The sequence below is a fragment of the Cervus elaphus genome, chromosome X (genome assembly GCF_910594005.1).
Source record: "Cervus elaphus chromosome X, mCerEla1.1, whole genome shotgun sequence".
NCBI classification, from domain to species: domain Eukaryota; kingdom Metazoa; phylum Chordata; class Mammalia; order Artiodactyla; family Cervidae; genus Cervus; species Cervus elaphus.
In genome coordinates, this window is record NC_057848.1 from 93,408,412 (window position 1) to 93,431,492 (window position 23,081).

The window sequence follows — 23,081 nt, forward strand, 5'->3', positions numbered from 1 at the left end:
GAGAAGGTGAGGGTGGGATGATTTGAGAGAATAGCATTGAAACATGTGTATTATCATATGTGAAACAGATCGCCAGTCCAGATTCAATACATAAGATAGGGTGTTCTGGACTGGTGCACTGGGATGATCCAGATGGATGGGATGGGGAGGGAGGTGGGAGAGGGTTTCAGAACGGGGAACACATGTACATCCATGGCTGATTCACGTCAGTGTATCACAAAACCACTACAATATGGTAAAGTAATTAAGTTCAGTTCAGTCGCTCAGTTGTGTCTGACTCTTTGTGACCCCGTGAACCGCAGCACGCCAGGCCTCCCTATCCATCACCACCTCCTGGAGTCCATGCAAACCCATATCCATTGTGTCGGTGATGCCATCCAACCATCTCATCCTCTATCTACCCATACTCCTCCTGCTCTCAGTCTTTCCCAGCATCAGGGTCTTTACAAATGAGTCAGCTCTCCACATCAAGTGGCCAAAGTATTGTAGTTTCAGCTTCAACATCAGTCTCTCTGCCTCCAATTAAAACAATAATAATAATAATAATAAAAAGACAGAATGATGTATGTTCATTTCTAAGGCAAATCATTCAATATCTTGGTAATCCAAATCTATGTCCTGACAAGAAACGCTGAAGAACCTGAAGTTGAATGGTTCTATGATGACCTACAAGATCTTTTAGCAATAACACCCCACAAAGATGTCCTTTTCATTATAACGGACTGGAATACAAAAGTAGGAATTCATGTAACACCTGGAGTAACAGTCCAGAATGAAGCAGGGCAAAGGCTAATAGGGTTTTGCCAAGAGAACACATTGGTCATAGCAAACATGCTCTTCCAACAACACAAGAGAAGACTCTACGCATGGACATCACCAGATGGTCAACACTGAAATATGACTGATTATATTCTTTGCAACCAAAGATAGAGAAGCTCTATACATTCAGCAAAAACAAGACCAAGAACTGACTGTGAACTGACCAAGAACTCCTTATTGACAAATTCAGACTTAAATTGAAGAAAGTATGGAAAACCATTGACTATTCAGTTATGATCTAAATTAAATCCCTTAAGATAATACAGTGGAAGTGAGAAATAGTTTAAAGGGACTATATCGGATAGACAGAGTTCCTGATGAACTATGGTTGGAGGTTTGTGACATTGTACAGGAGACATGGATAAAGACCATCCCCAAGAAAAAGAAATGTGAAAGGCCAAATTACTGTCTGAAGAGGCCTTACAAATAGCTGTGAAAAGAAAAGAAGTGAAAAGCAAAGGATAAAGGAAAGTTATACCTATTTGAATGCAGAGTTTCAAGGAATAGCAAGGAGAGATAAGAAAGCCTTCCTCAGTGATCAATGCAAAGAAATAGAGGAAAACAACAGAATGGGAAAGACTAGAGATCTCTTCAAGAAAATTAGAGATACCAAGGGAACATTTCATGAAAAGATGGGCTCAATAATGGACAGAAATGGTAGGGACCTCAAAGAAGCAGAAGATATTAAGAAGAGGTGGAAAGAATACATAGAAGAACTGTACAAAAAAGATCTTCACAACCCAGATAATCAAGATGGTGTGATCACTTGCTTAGAGCCAGACATCCTGGAATGTGAAGTCAAGGGGGCCTTAGGAAGTATCACTATGAACAAAGCTAGTGGAGGTGATGGAATTCCAGTTGAGTTCTTTCAAATCATAAAAGATGATGCTGTGAAAGTGCTGCACTCAATTTGCCAACAAATTTGGAAAACTCAGTAGTGGCCACAGGACTGGAAAAGGTCAGTTTTCATTCCAATCCCAAAGAAAAGTAATGCAAAAGATTGCTCAAACTATGACACAATTACACTCATCTCACATGCTAGTAAAGTAATGCTCAAAATTCTCCAAGCCAGGCTTCAACAATACATGAACCATGAACTTCCAGATATACAAGCTGGTTTTAGAAAAGGCAGAGGAACCAGAGATCAAATTGGCAACATCCACTAGATCATTGAAAAATCAAGAGAGTTCTAGATGAATATATCTATTTCTGCTTTATTGACTATGCCAAAGCCTTTGACTGTGTGGATCACAATTATCTGTGGAAAATTCTGAAAGAAATGGGAATACCAGACCACCTGACCTGCCTCTTGAGAAATCTGTATGCAGGTCAGGAAGCAACAGTTAGAACTGGTTCCAAATAGGAAAAGGAGTACGTTAAGGGTGTATATTTTCACCCTGCTTATTTAACTTATATGCAGAGTACCTCATGAGAAACGCTGGGCTGGATAAATTTCAAACTGAAATCAAGATTGCTGGGAGAAATATCAATAACCTCAGATATGCAGATGACACTACCTTTATGGTAGAAAGCAAAGAAGAACTAAAGAGCCTCTTGATGAAGGTGAATGAGGAGAGTGAAAAAGTTGACTTAAAGTTCAATATTTAGAAAACTAAGAAGATGACATCTGGTCCCATCACTTAATGTCAAATAGATGGGTAAACAGTGGAAATAGTGGCAGACTTTATTTTTGGGGCTCCAAAATCACTTCAGATGGTGACAACAGCCATGAAATTAAAAGACACTCACTCCTTGGACGGAAAGTTATGACCAACCTAGACAGCATATTAAAAAGCGGAGACATTACTTTGTCAACAATGTTCCTTCTAGTCAAAGCTAAGTTAATTGAAAGAAAAAAGCCAGGCACAAAAGGACAAAAATTGCATGATTCACTTTTTATGAAAAGTTCAGACCAAGTAATTTCATAGAGGAAGAAAGAACATTAGTGGTTGTCATGGTCTGAGAATAGGGAGAACCGTGATTGCTAATAATTACAGGGTGTCTTTTGGGATTGTTTAAAATGTTATATCATTAAATATATTTCTGGTTGCACAATCTTGTGATATACTAATAACCATTAGCTATCAACTTCAAGTTGGTTAATTTATGACATATGATTTGTGTCTTAATGGTGGATTCATTGCTAAGTCAGGTCCGACTCTGTGCTAACCCATGGACTGCAGACCTCCAGGCTCCTCTATTCATGGGAATCCCAGGCAAGAATATTGGAGCAGATTGCCATTTCCTTCTTCAGGTGATCTTCCCGACCAAGGGATCACACCCACCTCTCTTGCATTGCTGGTGGATTCTTTACCAACTGAGCCACCAGGGAAGCCTTTGTATCTTAATAATAAACAAATAAAAATCCCCAAGGACTGTGGGTACAGAAAACTCTATTTAAAGGAAATTATTGTTCAAAACATTCTCTAGGAAAGAAAGACATGTGCATATTGAGAGAATGATTTGAAGTTTAGTCAAATTGGAACAATTGAGATTGACTCATTTATCTCAATCCTGATATGTATCCAGCACCACTATGTAGATATTGGGGCTTAGAAAATTATGTACCCATTTTTTTTCCTCAAGAACTTTACAGTCTAGCTATAATTTAGCATTAAAAAATGGTTCTTCAGTCTTAACACTAACAACATTTTTGACTGATAGTTATTTTGCAGGGTGAAGAAGCCCTGTGCATGGCAGAAAGCAACAGAAGAATCATTTGCCTTTTCCCTGTAAATGCCAAAAGCAACCCATTCCACCAGCCATGGCAACCAGAAATGTTTCTAGACATTGTCAAATGTTCCCTTAGTAGAAAATTCTCCATTTGAGAGTCACTGATCTCTAGGTTGAACAAAATCTTTTTCCTAAGTCTAGAACTGATTTTTTTCCAAATCACATCATAAAACTCTACAGTATTATCAAATACTCTGGTGAGTATGTGATAATATTTTATTATGGCATGACGTTTTCTGTTTGGTAGTGGTCACCCCTGAACAAGAAGTTCGAAGAATAAAATGAAAGAAAATTATTTTCCCTTCATAGAAATATGCAATTTTCTTTCTTAGTTCAGATGCCTGTAAAGTGGTAATTTTATTGAAAATCACCTCCTCATCTTCTCCTCACTTCTTTTTTGACAAGCTTTCCTGTTTTGTATGTTATTAATATTTTATTTTTTGCCATTGATTAATATATCTATTATTAATGGAAAAGTGAAACTCACACCAAGCACTTCTTTAGCTTATAAAACATATTTCTTAAGAGTGACAACAGCAAAATGGTAAACAAAGAAGTGCCAAGAAATTGTTCCCCCATCAAAATATTGAAAAAATAAATAAATCTGACTTGAATAGTTAAGTAGAAGCTCTTGATCTACGAGAATCAAGAAAATGCCCAATCCAGAAACAGTCAACTCCCTTGAGAGAGAGCAGAGTCAGTTCAGCTACAGGAACCAAACAAAGCCTAAGTCAAAGGAAATTGTTTCTTCAAGCTCTTCTGACAGCAATTCTGATGGTGAAGTTGACAAAAAGTTAAAGAGGAAAAAGCAAGTTGCCCCAGAAAAAGGCGTAAAGAAGCAAAAGACTGGTGAAATTTTAAAATCTCTGTCATTTTCCAAGCAGAGCAACAGCAACAGAGATGGTAGCATGTTTCAGATCGGGGGAAAAAAAAAAAAAAAAAGCATATTAGTGTTCAAGGCTTTAAAGGCAAAGTCTTAATCGATATTAGAAAATGCGAAAGGATCCAGAAGGTGAAATGAAGTCAGGAGATGATTTGGAGAGGGAGGTGGGAGGGGGTTTCAGGATGGGGAACACATGTACACCCATGGCTGATTCATGTCAATGTATGGCAAAAACCACTACAATATTGTAAAGTAATTAGACTCCAATTAAAATAAATTAATTAAATTTAAAAAAATATTTCTTTACATCTTGAGCAGTAGAGCTAGTTGAAGGAATAGATTTATGACATCAATGATGCAGTAAGAAAACTGTAAAATCAAAGCCATAAAAAACCTTACTGTTCTAGTTGTTTTGCTGTCTTTTTACACTGGCTTTTGTTTTCTAAACATCGTTTTCTGAGCTATTGTATATTTGGATTGCAGAACAATTTGTAAGATGAATACTTTAAAAAATCTGCATTATCACAGTGTAGAGATGATGCTTTTCCTCAGCACCTTTCTAGATTCTGTATATAAGTATTACTATCCAATATTTCACAAAGATCTGTCTAGTCAAAGCCATGGTTTATTCAGTAGTCATGTATGGATGTCAGAATTGGACTATAAGGAAGCTTAGTGCCGAATAATTGATACTTTTGAATTATGGTATTGGCGAAGACTCTTGAGAGTCCACTGGACTGCAAGGAGATACAACCAATCAATCCTAGAGGAAATCAGTCTTGAATATTCTTTGGAAAGACTGGTTCTGAAGCTGAAAGTCCAATGCTTTGGCCACCTGATGGAAGAACTGACTCATTTGAAAAGGACTGGATGCTGGGGAAGACTGAAGGCAGGAGGAGAAGGGGACGACAGGATGAGATGGTTGGATGGCATCATTGACTTGATGGGCATGAGTTTGAGTACACTCTGGGAGTTGGTGATGGATAGGGAAGCTTGGCATGCTGCAATCCACGGGGTTGCAAAGAGTCAGACACGACTGAGTGACTGAACTGAACTGAACTGATCTAATATGTATCTTTTCCTTTCTGGATTACTTCACTCTGCATAATAGGCTCTAGGTTCATCCACCTCATTAGAACTGACTCAAATGCATTCCTTTTATGGCTGAGTAATATTCCATTTCTGGGTGTTCATTGGAAGGACTGATGCTGAAGCTGAAACTCCAATACTTTGGCCACCTCATGCGAAGAGCTGACTCTTTGGAAAAGACCCTGATGCTGGGAGGGATTGGGGGCAGGAGGAGAAGGGGATGACAGAGGTTGAGATGGCTGGATGGCATCACCGACTCGATGGGCATGAGTTTGAGCAAACTCCGGGAGTTTGTGATGGACAGGGAGGCCTGGCATGCTGTGATTCATAGGGTCGCAAAGAGTCAGACATGACTGAGTGACTGAACTGACTGACTGAACTGAATATACCGTTCTGTATATCCATAACCAACTACCGGGGTCTACCCAAACTCGTGGTCATTCGGTCAGTGATGCCATCCAACTATCTGATACTCTGTCGGCCCCTTCTCCTCCCTCCTTCAATATTTCCGAGCATCAGGGTCTTCTCAAAAGAGTCAGCTCTTCGCATCAGGTGGCCAAAGTATTGGAGTATCAGCTTCAGCATCAGTCCCTCCAATGAACACCAAGGACTGATCTCCTTTAGGATGGACTGGTTGGATCTCCTTGCAGTCCAAGGGACTCTCAAGAGTCTTCTCCAACACCACAGTTTAAAAACATCAATTCGTCTGCTCTCAGCTTTCTTTATAGTTCAACTCTCATATCCATACCTGACTATTGGAAAAATCATAGCTTTCACTAGGCGGAACTTTGCTGACAAAGTAATGTCTCTGCTTTTTAATATGCTGTCTAGGTTGGCCATAACTTTCCTTCCAAGGAGTAAGCATCTTTCAATTTCATAGCTGCCATCACCATCTGCAGTGATTTTGGAGCACCAAAAAATAAAGTATGATACTGTTTCCACTGTTTCTCCATCTATTTCCCATGAAGTGATGGGATCAGATGTCATGATCTTAGTTTTCCGAATGTTGAGCTTTAAGACAATGTTTTCACTCTCCTCTTTCACTTTCATCAAGAACCTCTTTAGTTCTTCACTTTCTGCCATTAGGGTGGTGTCATCTGCATATCTGGGTTATTGATATTTCTCCCAGCAATCTTGGTTCCAGCTTTGCTTCATCCAGCCCAGCATTTCTCATGATGTACTCTGCATATAAGTTAAATAAGCAGGGTGAAAATATACAGCCTTAGGTATTCCTTTTCCTATGTGGAACCAGTCTGTTGTTCCACGTCCAGTTCTAACTGTTACTTCCTGACCTGAATATAGGATTCTCAAGAGGCAGGTCAGGTGGTCTGGTATACCCCTCTTTTTCAGAATTTTCCAGTTTATTGTGATACACACAGTCAGTGGCTTTGGCATAGTCAATAAAGCAGAAATTTATGTTTTTTTTTTTTTTTTCTGGAACTCTCTTGCTTTTTTGATGACCCAGTGGATGTTGGCAACTTGATCTCTGATTCTTCTGCCTTTTCTAAAGCCAGCTTGAACATCTGGAAGATCATGGTTCACATATTGCTGAAGCCTTGTTTGGAGATTTTTGAGCATTACTTTGCTAGTGTGTGAAATGAGTGCAATAGTGCAGTAGTTTGAGCATTCATTGGCATTGCCTTTCTTCGGGATTGGAATGAAAACTGACCTTTTCCAGTCCTGTGGCCACTCCTGAGTTTTCCAAATTTGCTGACATATTGAGTGCAGCACATTCACAGCATAATCTTTTAGGAATTGCAATAGATCAACTGGAATTCCAACATCTCCACTAGCTTTGTTCATAGTGATGTTTTCTAAGGCCCAATTGACTTCACATTTCAGGATGTTTTGTCTCTAGTTGAGTGTGAGTGATCACACCACTGTGATTATCTGCATCATGAAAACTTTTTTTGTAGAGTTCTGCTGTCTATTATTGTCACCTCTTAATATCTACTGCTTCTTTCAGTTCCATACATTTTCTGTCCATTATTGAGCCCATCTTTCCATGAAGTTTTCCCTTGATATCTATAATTTTCTTGAAGAGATCTCTAGTCTTTCCCGTTCTAATATGTTCCTCTATTTCATTGCATTGATCGATGAGGAAGGCTTTCTTGTCCCTCCTTGCTATTCTTTGAAACTGTGCATTCAAATGGGTATATCTTTCATTTTCTCCTTTGCTTTTTACTTCCCTTCTTTTCACAGCTATTTGTAAGGTCTCCTCAGACAGCCATTTTGCGTTTTTGCATTTTTTTCTTGGTCTTGATCTTGATTCCTGTCTCCTGTACATTGTCACGAACCTCTGTCAATAGTTCATCAGGCACTCTGTCTATCAGATCTAGTCCCTTAAATCTATTTCTCACTTACACTGTATATTCATAAGGGATTTCATTTAGGTCATACCTGAATGGTCTAGTAGTTGTCCCTACTTTCTTCAGTTTAATTCTGAATTTGGCAAAAAGGAGTTCATGATCTGAGCCACAGTTAGCTCCAGGTCTTGTTTTTACTGACTGTATAGAGCTTCTCCATCTTTGGCTGCAAAGAATATAATCAATCTGATTTCATTGTTGACCATCTGGTGATGTCCATGTGTAGAGTCTTCTCTTGTGTTGTTGGAAGAGCATGTTTGCTATGACCAGTGCATTCTCTTGGCAGAACTCTATTAGCCTTTGCCCTGCCTCATTCTATATACCAAGGCCAAATTTGCCTGTTACTCGAGGTGTTTCTTGACTTCCTACTTTTGCATTCCAGTCCCTATAATGAAAATGACATCTTTTGGGGGTGTTAGTTCTAGAAGGTCTGGTAGGTGTTTATAGAACCATTCAACTTCAGCTTCTTCAGCATGACTGGTCAGGGCATAGACTGGGATTACCTTGATATTGAATGGTTTGCCTTGGAAATGAACAGAGATCATTTTGTCATTTTTGAGATTGCATCCAAGTACTGCATTTCAGACTCTTTTGCTGACTATGATGGCTACTCCATTTCTTTAAGGGATTCCTGTGAACAGTAATAGATATAATGGTCATCTGAGCTAATTCACCCATTCCAGTCCATCATCTTCGCTGATTCCTTGAATGTCGATGTTCACTCTTGCCATTTCCTGTTTGGCAGGAAAAGATCACTTCCAATTTGCCTTGATTCATGGACCTAACATTCCAGGTTCCTATGCAACATTGGCCTTTACAGCATCGTACCTTGCTTCTATCACCAGTCCCATCCACAACTGGGTGTTCTTTTTACTTTGGCTCCATCCCTTCCTTCTTTCTGGAGTTATTTCTCCACTGATCTCCAGTAGCATATTGGGCACCTACTGACCTGGGGAGTTCCTCTTTCAGTGTCCTACCTTTTGGCCTTTTCATACTGTTCATGGGGTTTTCAAGGCAAGAATACTGCAGTGGTTTGCCATGCCCTTCTCTAGTGGACCACATTCTGTCAGACCACTCTAACATGACTCATCTGTCTTTGGTGGCCCCACACAGCATGGCTTAATTTCATTGAGTTAGACAAGGCTGTGGTCGTGTAATCAGATTGTCTAGTTTTCTGTGATTGTGGTTTCAGTCTGTCTGCCCTCTGATGCCCTCTCTCAGCACCTACCATCTTACTTGGATTTCTCTTACCTTGGACGTGGGGTATTTCTTCACAGTGCTCCAGCAAAGTGCAGTCACCACTCTTTATCTTGGACGTGGGGTAGCCTCACTCAGCCACAGCCCCTGATCTTGGATGTAGGGTAGCTCCTCTTGGCCACCCCTGCACCATCGAAGGATACATGAAGTAAAAATATAAACTTCTAAAGTAGAATTGAACACAAAGACAAATATAAAAATCATTATTATAAATTGTTCTTATAACTCCACTTTTATTTACAAATTTACAAATATATTAATTATAAGTCTGTTAATAGTAATACAATATACAAAGATATAATGTGTTATATCAGTAGAATAAAGTAAGCAGGTAAGCTCTAAAGGAATACAGATTTTGTACATGACTAAAACTATGTTGGTATCAATTTAAGATAGATTCTCATATCTATCTTTATGACATTATATGTAGCCTCCATGATAATCAAAAGGAAAACTATGAACTATACACAAAATTAAATGAGGGAATCAAAGCTTGTCATGAAAAATATCAACAGAACACAAGTAAATGAAGGACAAAACATCTGTAAGACTTATTTTTTTTTTTCATTTATTTTTATTAGTTGGAGGCTAATTACTTCACAACATTGCAGTGGGTTTTGTCATACATAGACATGAACCAGCCATGGAGTTACACGTGTTCCCCATCCCGATCCTCCCTTCCACTTCCCTCTCCACACGATTCCTCTGGGTCTTCCCAGTGCACCAGGCCCGAGCACTTGTCTCATTCATCCCACCTGGGCTGGTGATCTGTTTCCCTATAGATAATATACATGCTGTTCTCTCGAAACATCCCACCCTCGCCTTCTCCCATAGAGTCCAAAAGTCTGTTCTGTACATCTGTCTCTTTTTCTGTTTTGCGTATAGGGTTATCATTACCATCTTTCTAAATTCCATATATATCTGTTAGTATGCTGTAATGATCTTTATCTTTCTGGCTTACTTCACTCTGTATAATGATCCATCTCATTAGAATTGATTCAAATGAATTCTTTTTAATGGCTGAGTAATATTCCATGGTGTATATGTACCACAGCTTCATTATCCATTCATCTGCGGATGGGCATCTAGGTTGCTTCCATGTCCTGGCTATTATAAACAGTGCTGTGATGAACATTGGGGTACATGTGTCTCTTTGAGATCTGGTTTCCTCAGTGTGTATGCCCAGAAGTGGGATTGCTGGGTCATATGGCAGTTCTATTTCCAGTTTTTTTAAGAAATCTCCACACTGTTTTCCATAGCGGCTGTACTAGTTTGCATTCCCACCAACAGTGTAAGAGGGTTCCCTTTTCTCCACACCCTCTCCAGCATTTATTGCTTGTAGACTTTTGGATAGCAGCCATCCTAACTGGCGTGTAATGATACCTCATTGTGGTTTTGACTTGCATTTCTCTGATAATGAGTGATGTTGAGCATCTTTTCCTGTGTTTGATAGCCATCTGTATGTCTTCTTTGGAGAAATGTCTGTTTAGTTCTTTGGCCCATTCTTTGATTGGGTCATTTATTTTTCTGGAATTGAGCTACAGGAGTTGCTTGTATATTTTTGAGATTAATCCTTTGTCTGTTGCTTCATTTGCTATTATTTTCTCCCAATCTGAGGGCTGTCTTTTCACCTTACTTATAGTTTCCTTTGTTGTGCAAAAGCTTTTAAGTTTCATTAGGTCCCATTTGTTTAGTTTTGCTTTTATTTCCAATATTCTGGGAGGTGGGTCATAGAGGATCCTGCTGTGATTCATGTTGGAGAGTGTTTTGCCTATGTTCTCCTCTAGGAGTTTTATAGTTTCTGGTCTTACATTTAGATCTTTAATCCATTTTGAGTTTATTTTTGTGTATGGTGTTAGAAAGTGTTCTAGTTTCATTCTTTTACAAGTGGTTGACCAGTTTTCCCAGCACCACTTGTTAAAGAGGTTGTCTTTTTTCCATTGCATATCCTTGCCTCCTTTGTCAAAGATAAGATGTCCATGGGTGCATGGATTTATCTCTGGGCTTTCTATTCTGTTCCATTGATCTATATTTTTGTCTTTGTGCCAGTACCATACTGTCTTGATGACTGTGGCTTTGTAGTAGAGTCTGAAGTCAGGCAGGTTGATTCCTCCAGTTCCATTCTTCTTTCTCAAGATTACTTTGGCTATTCGAGGTTTTTTGTATTTCCACACAAATTGTGAAATTATTTGTTCCAGTTCTGTGAAAAATACCGTTGGTAGCTTGATAGGGATTGCATTGAATCTATAGATTGCTTTGGGTAGAATAGCCATTTTGACAATATTGATTCTTCCAATCCATGAACACGGTATGTTTCTCCATCTGTTTGTGTCATCTTTGATTTCTTTCATCAGTGTTTTATAGTTTTCTATGTATAGGTCTTTTGTTTCTTTAGGTAGATGTACTCCTAAGTATTTTATTCTTTTTATTGCAATGGTGAATGGTATTGTTTCCTTAATTTCTCTTTCTGGTTTTTCATTGTTAGTGTATAGGAATGCAAGGGATTTCTGTGTGTTAATTTTATATCCTGCAACTTTACTATATTCACTGATTAGCTCTAATAATTTTCTGGTAGAGTCTTTATGGTTTTTTATGTAGAGGATCATGTCATCTGCAAACAGCGAGAGTTTCACTTCTTCTTTTCCTCTCTGGATTCCTTTTACTTCTTTTTCTGCTCTGATTGCTGTGGCCAAAACTTCCAACACTATGTTGAATAGTAGTGGTGAGAGTGGGAACCCTTGTCTTGTTCCTGATTTCAGGGGAAATGCTTTCAATTTTTCACCATTGAGGGTGATGCTTGCTGTGGGTTTGTCATATATAGCTTTTATTATGTTGAGGTATGTTCCTTCTATTCCTGCTTTCTGGAGAGTTTTAATCATAAATGAGTGTTGAATTTTGTTAAGGGCTTTTTCTGCATCTATTGAGATAATCATATGGTTTTTATCTTTCAATTTGTTAATGTGGTGTATTACATTGATTGATTTGTGGATATTAAAGAATCTTTGCATTCCTTGGATAAAGCCCACTTGGTCATGGTGTATAATTTTTTTAATATGTTGTTGGATTCTGTTTGCTAGAATTTTGTTAAGGATTTTTGCATCTATGTTCATCAGTGATATTGGCCTGTAGTTTTCTTTTTTTGTGGCATCTTTGTCTGGCTTTGGAATTAGGGTGATGGTGGCCTCATAGAATGAGTTTGGAAGTTTACCTTCCTCTGCAATTTTCTGGAAGAGTTTGAGTAAGATAGGTGTTAGCTCTTCTCTAAATTTTTGGTAGAATTCAGCTGTGAAGCCATCAGGTCCTGGGCTTTTGTTTGCTGGAAGATTTCTGATTACAGTTTTGATTTCCTTGCTTGTGATGTGTCTGTTAAGATCTTCTATTTCTTCCTGGTTCAGTTTTGGAAAGTTATACTTTTCTAAGAATTTGTCCATTTCATCCAAGTTGTCCATTTTATTGGCATAGAGCTGCTTGTAGTAGTCTCTTATGATCCTTTGTATTTCAGTGTTGTCTGTTGTGATCTCTCCATTTTCATTTCTCATTTTGTTAATTTGGTTCTTCTCTCTTTGTTTCTTAATGAGTCTTGCTAATGGTTTGTCAATTTTGTTTAGTTTTTCAAAAAACCAGCTTTAGCTTTGTTGATTTTTGCTATGGTTTCTTTAGTTTCTTTTTTTATTATTATTATTATTAGTTGGAGGCTAATTACTTCACAACATTTCAGTGAATTTGTCATACATTGATATGAATCAGCCATAGATTTACACGTATTCCCCATCCCGATCCCCCATCCCACCTCCCTCTCCACCCGATTCCTCTGGGTTTTCCCAGTGCACCAGGCCGGAGCACTTGTCTCATGCATCCCACCTGGGCTGGTGATCTGTTTCACCATAGATAATATACATGCTGTTCTTTCGAAACATCCCACCCTCACCTTCTCCCACAGAGTTCAAAAGTCTGTTCTGTACTTCTGTGTCTCTTTTTCTGTTTTGCATATAGGGTTATTGTTACCATCTTTCTAAATTCCTTTAGTTTCTTTTGCATTTATTTCTGCCCTAATTTTTAAGATTTCTTTCCTTCTGCTAACCCTGGGGTTCTTCATTTCTTCCTTCTCTAATTGCTTTAGGTGTAGAGTTAGGTTATTTATTTGGCTTTTTTCTTGTTTCTTGATGTAAGCCTGTTACACTATGAACCTTCCCCTTAGCACTGCTTTTACAGTATCCCATAGGTTTTGGGTTGTTGTGTTTTCAGTTTCATTCATTTCTATACATATTTTGATTTCTTTTTTGATTTCTTCTATGACTTGTTGGTTATTCAGAAGCGTGTTATTTAGCCTCCATATGTTTGAATTTTTAACAATTTTTTTCCTGTAATTGAGATCTAATCTTACTGCACTGTGGTCAGAAAAGATGACTGGAATGATTTGTGTACACGGAACCTTCTCAGGAATAGATCACATCCTGGGCCATAAATCTGGTCATCTGTAAGACTTAAAGAAAACAAAGTGGCAAACTACATACTTCCATATCAGTAATTATCTTAAATGCAAATAGTCTGTATTTCACAGTCAAAATACAGAATGGAAAAAAAAATACAGAATGGATAAAAAAGATTGAACTTTATGCTGCCTATAAGGTTCTCAGTTAAGATCTGTGGACATGCATATGTTTAAAATGAAAAGATGGGAAAAGATATTCTACACAAACAATAAAAAAAAATGTTGCAGGGTGGATATGCTAATGGAGATTTAATGTAAAAAATAGAATAAAGCCATCCAAGAGAAAAAGAAAGGTATTACATAATGATAAAAGAGCCAAATCACAAATCAGTTCAGTTCAATCGCTCAGTCGTGTCCTACTTTTTCCGACCCCACGGACTGCAGCACGCCAGGCTTCCCTGTCCATCATCAACTCCCAGAATTTACTCAAACTCATGCCCATTGAGTTAGTAATGCCATCCAATCTTTTCATCCTCTGGTGTCCCCTTCTCTTCCCGCCTTCAATCTTTCCCAGCATAAGGGTCTTTTCAAATAAATCAGTTATTCACAATAGGTGGCCTAAGCATTGGAGTTTAAGCTTCAGCATCAGTCCTTCCAATCAATATTCATGACTGATTTCCTTTACGATGGACTGGTTGGATCTCCTTGCTGTCCAAGGGACTCTCAAGAGTCTTCTCCAACACCACATTTCAAAAGCATCAATTCTTCAGTGCTCAACTTTCTTTATAGTCCAACTCTCACATCTATACATGACTACTGGAAAAACCATAGCTTTGACTAGATGGAACTTGGTCCGTCTAGTCAGACATTTGTTGACAAAATAACGTCTCTGCTTTTTAATATGCTGTCTAGGTTGGTCATAGCTTTCCTTCTAAGGAGCAAGCATCTTTTAATTTCATGGAGTTATTTAATTTCTGCAGCTATTTTGTAGCCCAACAAAATAAAGTATCTCACTGTTTCCCCATCTTTTGCCATGAAATGATGTGGCTGGATGCCATGATCTTCATTTTTTGAATGTGGAATTTTAAGCCAGCTTTTTTACTCTCCTGTTTCACTTTCTTCAAGAGGCTCTTTAGTTCCTCCTCACTTTCTTCCATAAGGTGGTGTCATCTGCTTATATTAAGTTATTGATATTTCTCATGACAATCTTAATTCCAGCTTGTGTTTCATCAGCCCAGCATTTCCCATGATGTACTCTGCATATAAGTTAAATAAACAGGGTGACAATATACAGCCTTGGCATACTCCTTTCTGGATTTGGAACCAATCTGTTGTTCCTTGTCCGGTTTTAACTGTTGCTTCTTGACCTGCATACAGATTTCTCAGGAGGCATGTCAGGTGGTCTCGTATTCCCATCTCTTTAAGAATTTTGCAGTTTGTTGTGATCCACACAGTCAAAGTCTTTGGCATATTCAATAAAGCCACAAATTAGATACAACACAAATCACAAGTAAGATATAACATTATACATGTATGTCCTATATCAGAGCTCTAAAAGACATTAAACAATTCTTGACAGAACTAAGGAAAAAAGCACACAGTTCTACAATAATAGTAGGAGACTTCATTATTCCACTTTCAATAATGGATAGAAAAGCATACACTAGATCAACAGAGAAAAACACTATAGACCAATTGAGTTTAACATTGAGTAAAGAACACTCCATTCAATAATAGCATAATATACATTTGTTTTAATTTGCACATTGCTTATTCTTAAGTATAGACAATACATTATACTACAAGTCAAGCTATAATAAATTTAAAAATAATAAATTCATAAAATTATCTTTTGTAACTACAAATTAATAAACTATAAATCAACTGCAAAAGATCATTTGGAAAATCCATAAACATGGAATTTAAAACCAAATTTTAAAATATCTTGAGGCAAATATATGGAAATTCCACATATCAAAATGTATGACACTTATCATAATCAGTCCTGAGAGGGAGTTTTGTAGCTGTGACCACTTATATTACAAAACAAGAAAGGTCTCAGATCAACTATTTGACTTTTCAGTTTAAGAAAGTGAAAAATAACAAATCAAACCCAAAGCTAACAAAAGGAAGAAAATAGTGAATAGTAGAGAGGAAATAAAGTAAATATTTATTAGAAATGCAATAGAGAAAATAAATGAATTTAACAGTTGATTCTTGATAAAGATCAAGATACTTGGCAAACCTTTAGCTATATTGACTAAGGAAAAACAGAGAAGACACAAATAACTAAAATCAAAATGAAAGAGATAGGACTTTCCTGGTGGTGCATTTGATAATAATCTACCTGCCAGTTCAAGGGACACCAGTTTTATCCCTGGTCCAGGAAGATTCCACATGCAGCAGAGCAACAAAACCTGTTTGCCAAAACTACTGAGCCCACCCTCTAGAGCTTGCAAGTTTCAACTACTGAGCCTTTGTGCCTCAATTACTGAAGCCTTGGTGCTCTACAGCCTGGGCTCTGCAACAAGAAAAGCTCCTGCAATGAGAAGCCTGAACACCAAATGAAAAGCAGCCCCCAATCACTTCAACTAGAGAAAACCCACACACAGCAATGAAGGCCTAGCACAGTCAAACAATAAATAATTTTTTTAAAAATGAAAGAGGCAACCTTACTACTAACTTTACAGAAGTAAAAATACATTAAAAAGTACTAAGATTTAAATTGTATAATCTAAATTGTACAATATGAAGGAAATGGACAAATTCCTAGAAACACAGAATCTACTAATACTTAATCACAAAGTAATAGAATATCTGTACAGATCTATAACTGGCAAGGATATTGAATCCATAATGAAAAATCTGCTTTTAAAAACTAAAAAAGGAAAATTCCTGGGTATGCTAGCTTCACTGACAAAATTTCCTAAAGACTTAAAGAATTAACATCAATCTTCCTCAAAATTTTCTCAAAAATTGAAAAAGAGGGGCCACTTCTAAAGTCATTTGATGAGATCTTTATTACATCTACATCAAAGCCAACAAGACACTACAAAAAAAAAAATAAATAAAACCATATACCATTATCCCTGATATATATTGATGCAAAAATATTAAAAAAAAAAAACAGAAAAACACAAAATTCAAAAGCTCTTAAAAATTGTATACTACTACTAACTGAGAATATTTCTGGAATGTGCAGGTAGTTCAGTATATGAAAATCAATCAGTGTAAAATGCCATAATAACAGAATATATTATAAACAAGATAGAACTCATATGAGCATCTCCATAGGTACAGAAAAAGCATTTAACAAGATTTAATATCCCATCATGATAAAACCTTTCAACAAACTAAGAGTAGAAAGAAACTAACAAGATAAAGTCATATGCCAAAGGCCAAGAGTTGCCATTATACTTTATGGTGAAAGACAGAGAGCTTTTCCTCCAAGATCAGAAACAAGACAAGAATGTCTACTTTTGCCACTTCTATTCAACTAGCACTGGAAATCCTAACAAGAGCAAATAGGCATGTAATAGAGATAACAGCATTCAAATTTGAAAGAAAAATTATCTCTTTTCTCAGAGGACATGTTCTTATATGTACAAAACTCAAAAGAAAAAGAGACACATATGTACAAAACAGACTTTTGGACTCTGTGGGAGAAGGCGAGGGTGGGATGTTTCGAGAGAACAGCACCGAAACATATATATTATCTAGGGTGAAACAGATCACCAGCCCAGGTTGGATGCATGAGACAAGTGCTCGGGCCTGGTGCACTGGGAAGACCCAGAGGGATCGGGTAGAGAGGGAGGTGGGAGGGGGGATCGGGATGGGGGATACATGTAAATCCATGGCTGATTCATGTCAATGTATGACAAAAGCCACTACAATATTGTAAAGTAATTAGCTTCCAACTAATAAAAATAAATGGAAAAAAAAAAGTATGAGCATTGTAAAACTCAAAAGATTCCACCAAAATGTAGTCTGAATTAACAAGTTCAGCGAAGTTGCAGGATACAACATCAACATTGAAATCAGTTGCACTTCTATACACCAACATCAAATTATGAGATATAAAAATTAACAATCCCATTTATAACAACATCAAAAAGAATAAAATAATTAGGACTAGACCTAACCAAAGATAGAAAAGACATGTATATGCTAAACTAAAACAAATACTGTTCAAAAATGACAGATGGCATATGTAAGTGAAAAGACATCCTGTGTTCACAGAATGGAAAGCTTGATATTGCTAAGTTGTTGATACTACTCCAAGTGATCTACAGATTCAATGCAATCTTTGTTGAAGTCCCAGGGAAGTTTTTTATAGAAATAAGAATACCCATTTCAAAATTCACATATACTCTCAAGAGACTGTGAATAGCCAAAATAATCTTGAAAAATTGAAGCAAATTGGTGTTTTGGAGTTTTGACAATTATTGATTTCATAATTTACTACAGAGTCATGGTAATCAAAGCAATATCATACATATACACAGGCAGATGTGTACATGTATGAAATGAGATAAAGACTACTAATAAATTCTTGCATATAAAGCCAAATCATTTTAGACAAAACTTTTCAATGGGGAAAAGAGAGTCTTTTTGATAAATGGTAATTAAAGAACTGACATAAACTTACAAAAAATGAAGTTTAACTTTCACTTTGCCATACATAATTAACTCAAACTTGGTCAAATACTTAAATGCAAAAGCTAAAAGTATAATACTTATTGGTGAAGATATAGGTAAAAATCTTCATGACAAGGTATTTGTCAATGATCATGATGAAAATTAATAAATTTCACTTTATCATGATTAAAAGCTTTTGTTCAACAAAGGACACAATCAGTAGAGTGAAAATGCAACTACACAATGGGATAAAATATTTGCTAATGATATATCTAATAAAATATCAGTATCCAGAATTTATAAAGAACTACAAAAATAAATTAAAAAAAAAAAACTAAGTAAATGGCTAGAAATGTAAATTGATACAGTCACTATGGGAAATGGTATGGAGGAGTCTCCAAAAAATGTTAAATGGAACTACTATATAATCCTGCAATTCCATTTCTGGGTATTTATCTGAAGAAATCAAAAATGCTAACTCAAAAATACATGTGAACCTCCATGCTCATTGCGACATTATTTATGATAGCTGAGATATGGAAACAACCTAAGTACCCATCAGTGGATGGATAAATAGTGATATATTATTATCATTAAATATAATATTATTCTGCCATAAGAATATCTTGTCATTTGTGATGACACAGATAGTCCTCAAGGGCATTATGCTCAGTAAAAAGTCAGATAAAGACAAATGTCATATTATGTCTTTTAGGTAGAATCTCAATAAAAATCCCATACAAGCAAGAAAAACATCACAAGCTCACAGATACAAACCACCAAAGAACAGATTGGTGGATGTCAGAGGTGGGATGGGGGTTTGAGAAAGAGGTTAAGAGGATCAAAAAGTAAGAAGAAAAACACATGGGCCAAGGACTTAAACAGACATAATCTAATGGCTACCAAGCACATGAAAAGATGCTGAACATCAGTAATCCTAAGGGAAATGCAAATTAAACCACAGTGAGACAATGTTTCAAGTCCTTTAAGATGGCTATTATTTTTAAAAAAACACAAGTTGGCAAGAATGTGGAGAAATTGAAACCCTTGTGCATTGCTTGTGGGAAAGCAAAATGATGCAATCACTGTGGAAAATGGTATGGCATTTCCTCAAAATATTAAAAATATATTTATTATATGATCCAGAAATTCTCCTATATTCTTGTCATGATCCATGCGCAGGTTGGAAAAGAATTTCCAGACACAAAGCAGAATGAAAGGAGAATAAAGTTTACCAGAATGGGAGAGGGGAGAGTCACTGCCAGCACAGTAGGCCAGCTTCCTGATAGTCAGGGAGAACTGAAGTTGAACATGAGTCCTTGGTCCCTTTTTATAGCTGGGATACAGGGAGTGGGATAGGGATCTTGTGGGTCATTTGCTGATTGGATGAAGCACATATACTGGGTGGGAGAAGAGTAAGGCAAATACCTTCTCCCTATATGGGGTTGGAGGGGAGACAGGTTATACTGCTCTGCTGCTGCTAAGTCGCTCAGTCGTGTCCGACTCTGTGCGACCCCATAGACGGTAGCCCACCAGGCTCTGCTGTCCCTGGGATTCTCCAGGCAAGAACACTGGAGTGGGTTGCCATTTCCTTCTCCAATGCATGAAAGTGAAAAGTGAAAGTGAAGTCACTCAGTCGTGTCCGACTCGTAGTGACCCCATGGACTGCAGCCTACCAGGCTCCTCCGTCCATGGAATTTTCCAGGCAAGAGTACCGAGTGGGTTGCCATTGCCTTCTCTGTTATACTGCTCAGGAGGGCCTAAATATCCTTCAATAGTTACAACATGGGGGAGGGAAGGATGATAAGGCTATGATTTTTTCTGTTCCTGCATTCCAAGACACTCCTTGTTCACCTTGTTGTTTCATCCTTGGTACACTACAATACTCAAAATAACTGAAAGCATGGACTCATACGTGTACCTATGCTCACAACAGCATTATTCACATTAGCCTTGTGTGGGAACCACTCAAGTATCTACTGAATGTTAGATCACATTAGATCACATTTGTAAACAAAATGTGTTATATACACAGCATAGAATATTGTTTCAAAGCAATTTTGACACATGCTACAACATGGATGAACCTTGAAGACGTTGAAGTGAAGTGAAAGTTGCTCAGTTGTGTCCAACACTTTGCAACCCCATGGATTATAAAGTCCATGGAATTCTCCAGGCCAGAATATTGGAGTCCATAGCCTTTCCTTTCTCCAGGGGATCTTCCCAACTCAGGGATCGAACCCAGGTCTCCCACATTGCAGGAGGATTCTTTACCAGCTGAGCCACAAGAGAAACCCAAGAATACTGGGGTGGGTAGCCCATCCCTTCTCCAGCAGATCTTCCTGACCCAGGAATCAAGCCGGGGTCTCCTGCATTGAAAAGACGGATTCTTTACCAACTGAGCTATGAGGAAAGCCCTTGAAGATGTTACCCTACATGAAATAAACTAGTCACAAAAGGAAAAATGCTATATTTCTTTTGTAGTCAAATTGATAAAGACACAAAGTAGAATGGTGTTTGCCATAGGCCGGGCAAGGAAAGAATGGGGAATCACTGTTTAATGGACACATACTTTCACTTTGGGAAGATAAAGAAATGTCCTGAAGATGGCTGGTGATGATGGTTGCACAGCAATGTGAATTAATATTAAGAACCATTCACTTAAGAATGGTTAAAATAGTAAATGCTACATAATGCATATCTTACCACAATAATAGATGATCACTTTCAAGCAACATAAAAGGAAGATATGACTCAAAAGGAAAAAGAAGATTCATTTTTCTCAAAGTGGGATTCTGGAGTGGGATTCATGCTGTATACAGTTTTTGGACCATTTCACATTTTATAGTACTCAAGTATCCTATGTGAGTAAAGGGGAAAGATGTCATAGGCAGATGTACATGCCACAACAGCCAAGATATCAGGTTTTTGCCTCACTCTGACTTCAATCTCTTCTTAGTCAGAGATGTCAACATTTAGTCCAGATGGCAATAGGTAGTAAATCAAGATCCTGTTAAGTCTAAAAGGTAATATTAGCTACCCCTATTTTCAATACATTAGGACAAGGAAAAGTTGAGGGATAAGAACATGCCAAAGAGTTTCTATAATCAAAGAGACTTGCTCAGAGCAACACCAAGTCATCATATTCAGAATCCAGGAAGAAGTCAGACTCACTTAGAGAAAAGGTCCAAATAAGTGGAGCTGGATGATTAAAATCTGCTTGACTCCAAGTGACCTGGCTAGCTATATAATCACTTAAAGAAAGAAAAAAAAAATACAAAACAGAGATAGTTAACTGTTTAATGATACTTGAATTGTATGCTTCATGATTATTGAACTTGTGTTCTAATAGTTTCTATTTTTACTATAGGATACTGTATGAAAAAAAATGCTTTTCTAAAAGCTATGTGATATCTTGGATTGAATTATAGAAAATTAAAAAAAAGACATTTGTAAAGATGTGCAGAAATCTAAATAATGTCTTTATTTTAGTTAATAACACTGTATCAATGTTAATTTCTTAGTTTTAGGAAATGTTTCATGATTGTGCAAGACACTACCATTAGGGGAAACTGACTGAAGGTATATGGGAATGTACACATGTGAACGTGCTAAGTCTTTAGTCATGTCCCACTCTTTGCGACCCTATGGACTGTAGCCCGCCAGTCTCCTCTGTCCATGGGATTCTTCAGGCAACAATACTAGAGCGAGTTGCTATGCCCTCCTCCAGAGGATTTTCCCAACCCAGGAATGGAACCCACATCTCCTGTGACCCCTGCATTGCAGATAGATTCCTTGCCCCTGAGCCACCAGGGAAGCCTGTAAATGGGAATCCTTTGTATTAAACCCACAACTTTTCTATAAATCTAAAACTATTCCAAAATATAAAATTCATTTTTAAAATTCTAAGACAATTGGTTATCTCTTCACAAAAATAAAAAAAAATAAATTGGACTTTGACATCATGCATAAAAATCAATTCCAGATAGATCATTGATCTAAATGTAAAATATATGAAAAAAAGGGAGAAAGGGAGGGAGATGGAGAAGGAGAGATGGAGAAACAGAGAGAGAAACAGATAGATAGGAAAGTTTTTAGAAGTTAGTTATAATTCATGTGTGCTGTTCTGTGTGCTTAGTTGCTTTTGCATGTGTGATTCTTTGCAACCCCATGGACTGTAGCCTGCCAGGCTCCTCTGTCCATGGGGATTCTCCAGACAAGTATACTGGAGTGGGTTGCCATGCTCTCCTCTATGGGATCTTCCCACCCCAGGGATCAAACTCAGGTCTCTGGCATTGCAGATAGATTCATTACTGTCTGAGCCACCAGAGAAGCCTGATTATAATTCATAATTATGACAATACATATACAAATCAAAATTAATATTATATCATAATCCATATAATTCTTAGTAAAGATAAATAGATAAATATGATACATTAAAATTAAGAATTTATATTTATCAAAATATACTATTAAGAGTATGAAAAGAAAAACCCAGGATAGAAGAGTACATGTACAACATGTATAACCACCAAGCTTTATTATCCAGAATATGTGAAGAACTAAGAATCGGAAAGCAAAAAGGGAGACAGTTAATACTAAAAAGTGGGCAGAACATTTAAAGACATGTTTCATAAAAGTGTAACTCTAACAGGTCAAAATATACATTAAGGTGCTCAGTCTCATTAGTAATCAAGGAAGTGCAAATTAAAAGCACGGTGAGATGCCACTATGTACCCACCAGATTGGCAAAAATTAATGATATTGGCAATATCTTGGAACAATATGAACTTCAATCAATACACTTCTTATTGAGGTGTAAATCCATATGATTACTTTCAATAACATATGATAGGAAGTA

At 37.3% G+C, this 23,081-nt stretch overlaps 1 pseudogene; it reads left to right on the top strand.

Annotated features, from left to right (window-relative positions):
* Positions 1-4,205: 4,205 nt before the first annotated feature.
* On the top strand, positions 4,206-4,810 carry LOC122690414 (annotated as a pseudogene).
* Positions 4,811-23,081: the final 18,271 nt, after the last annotated feature.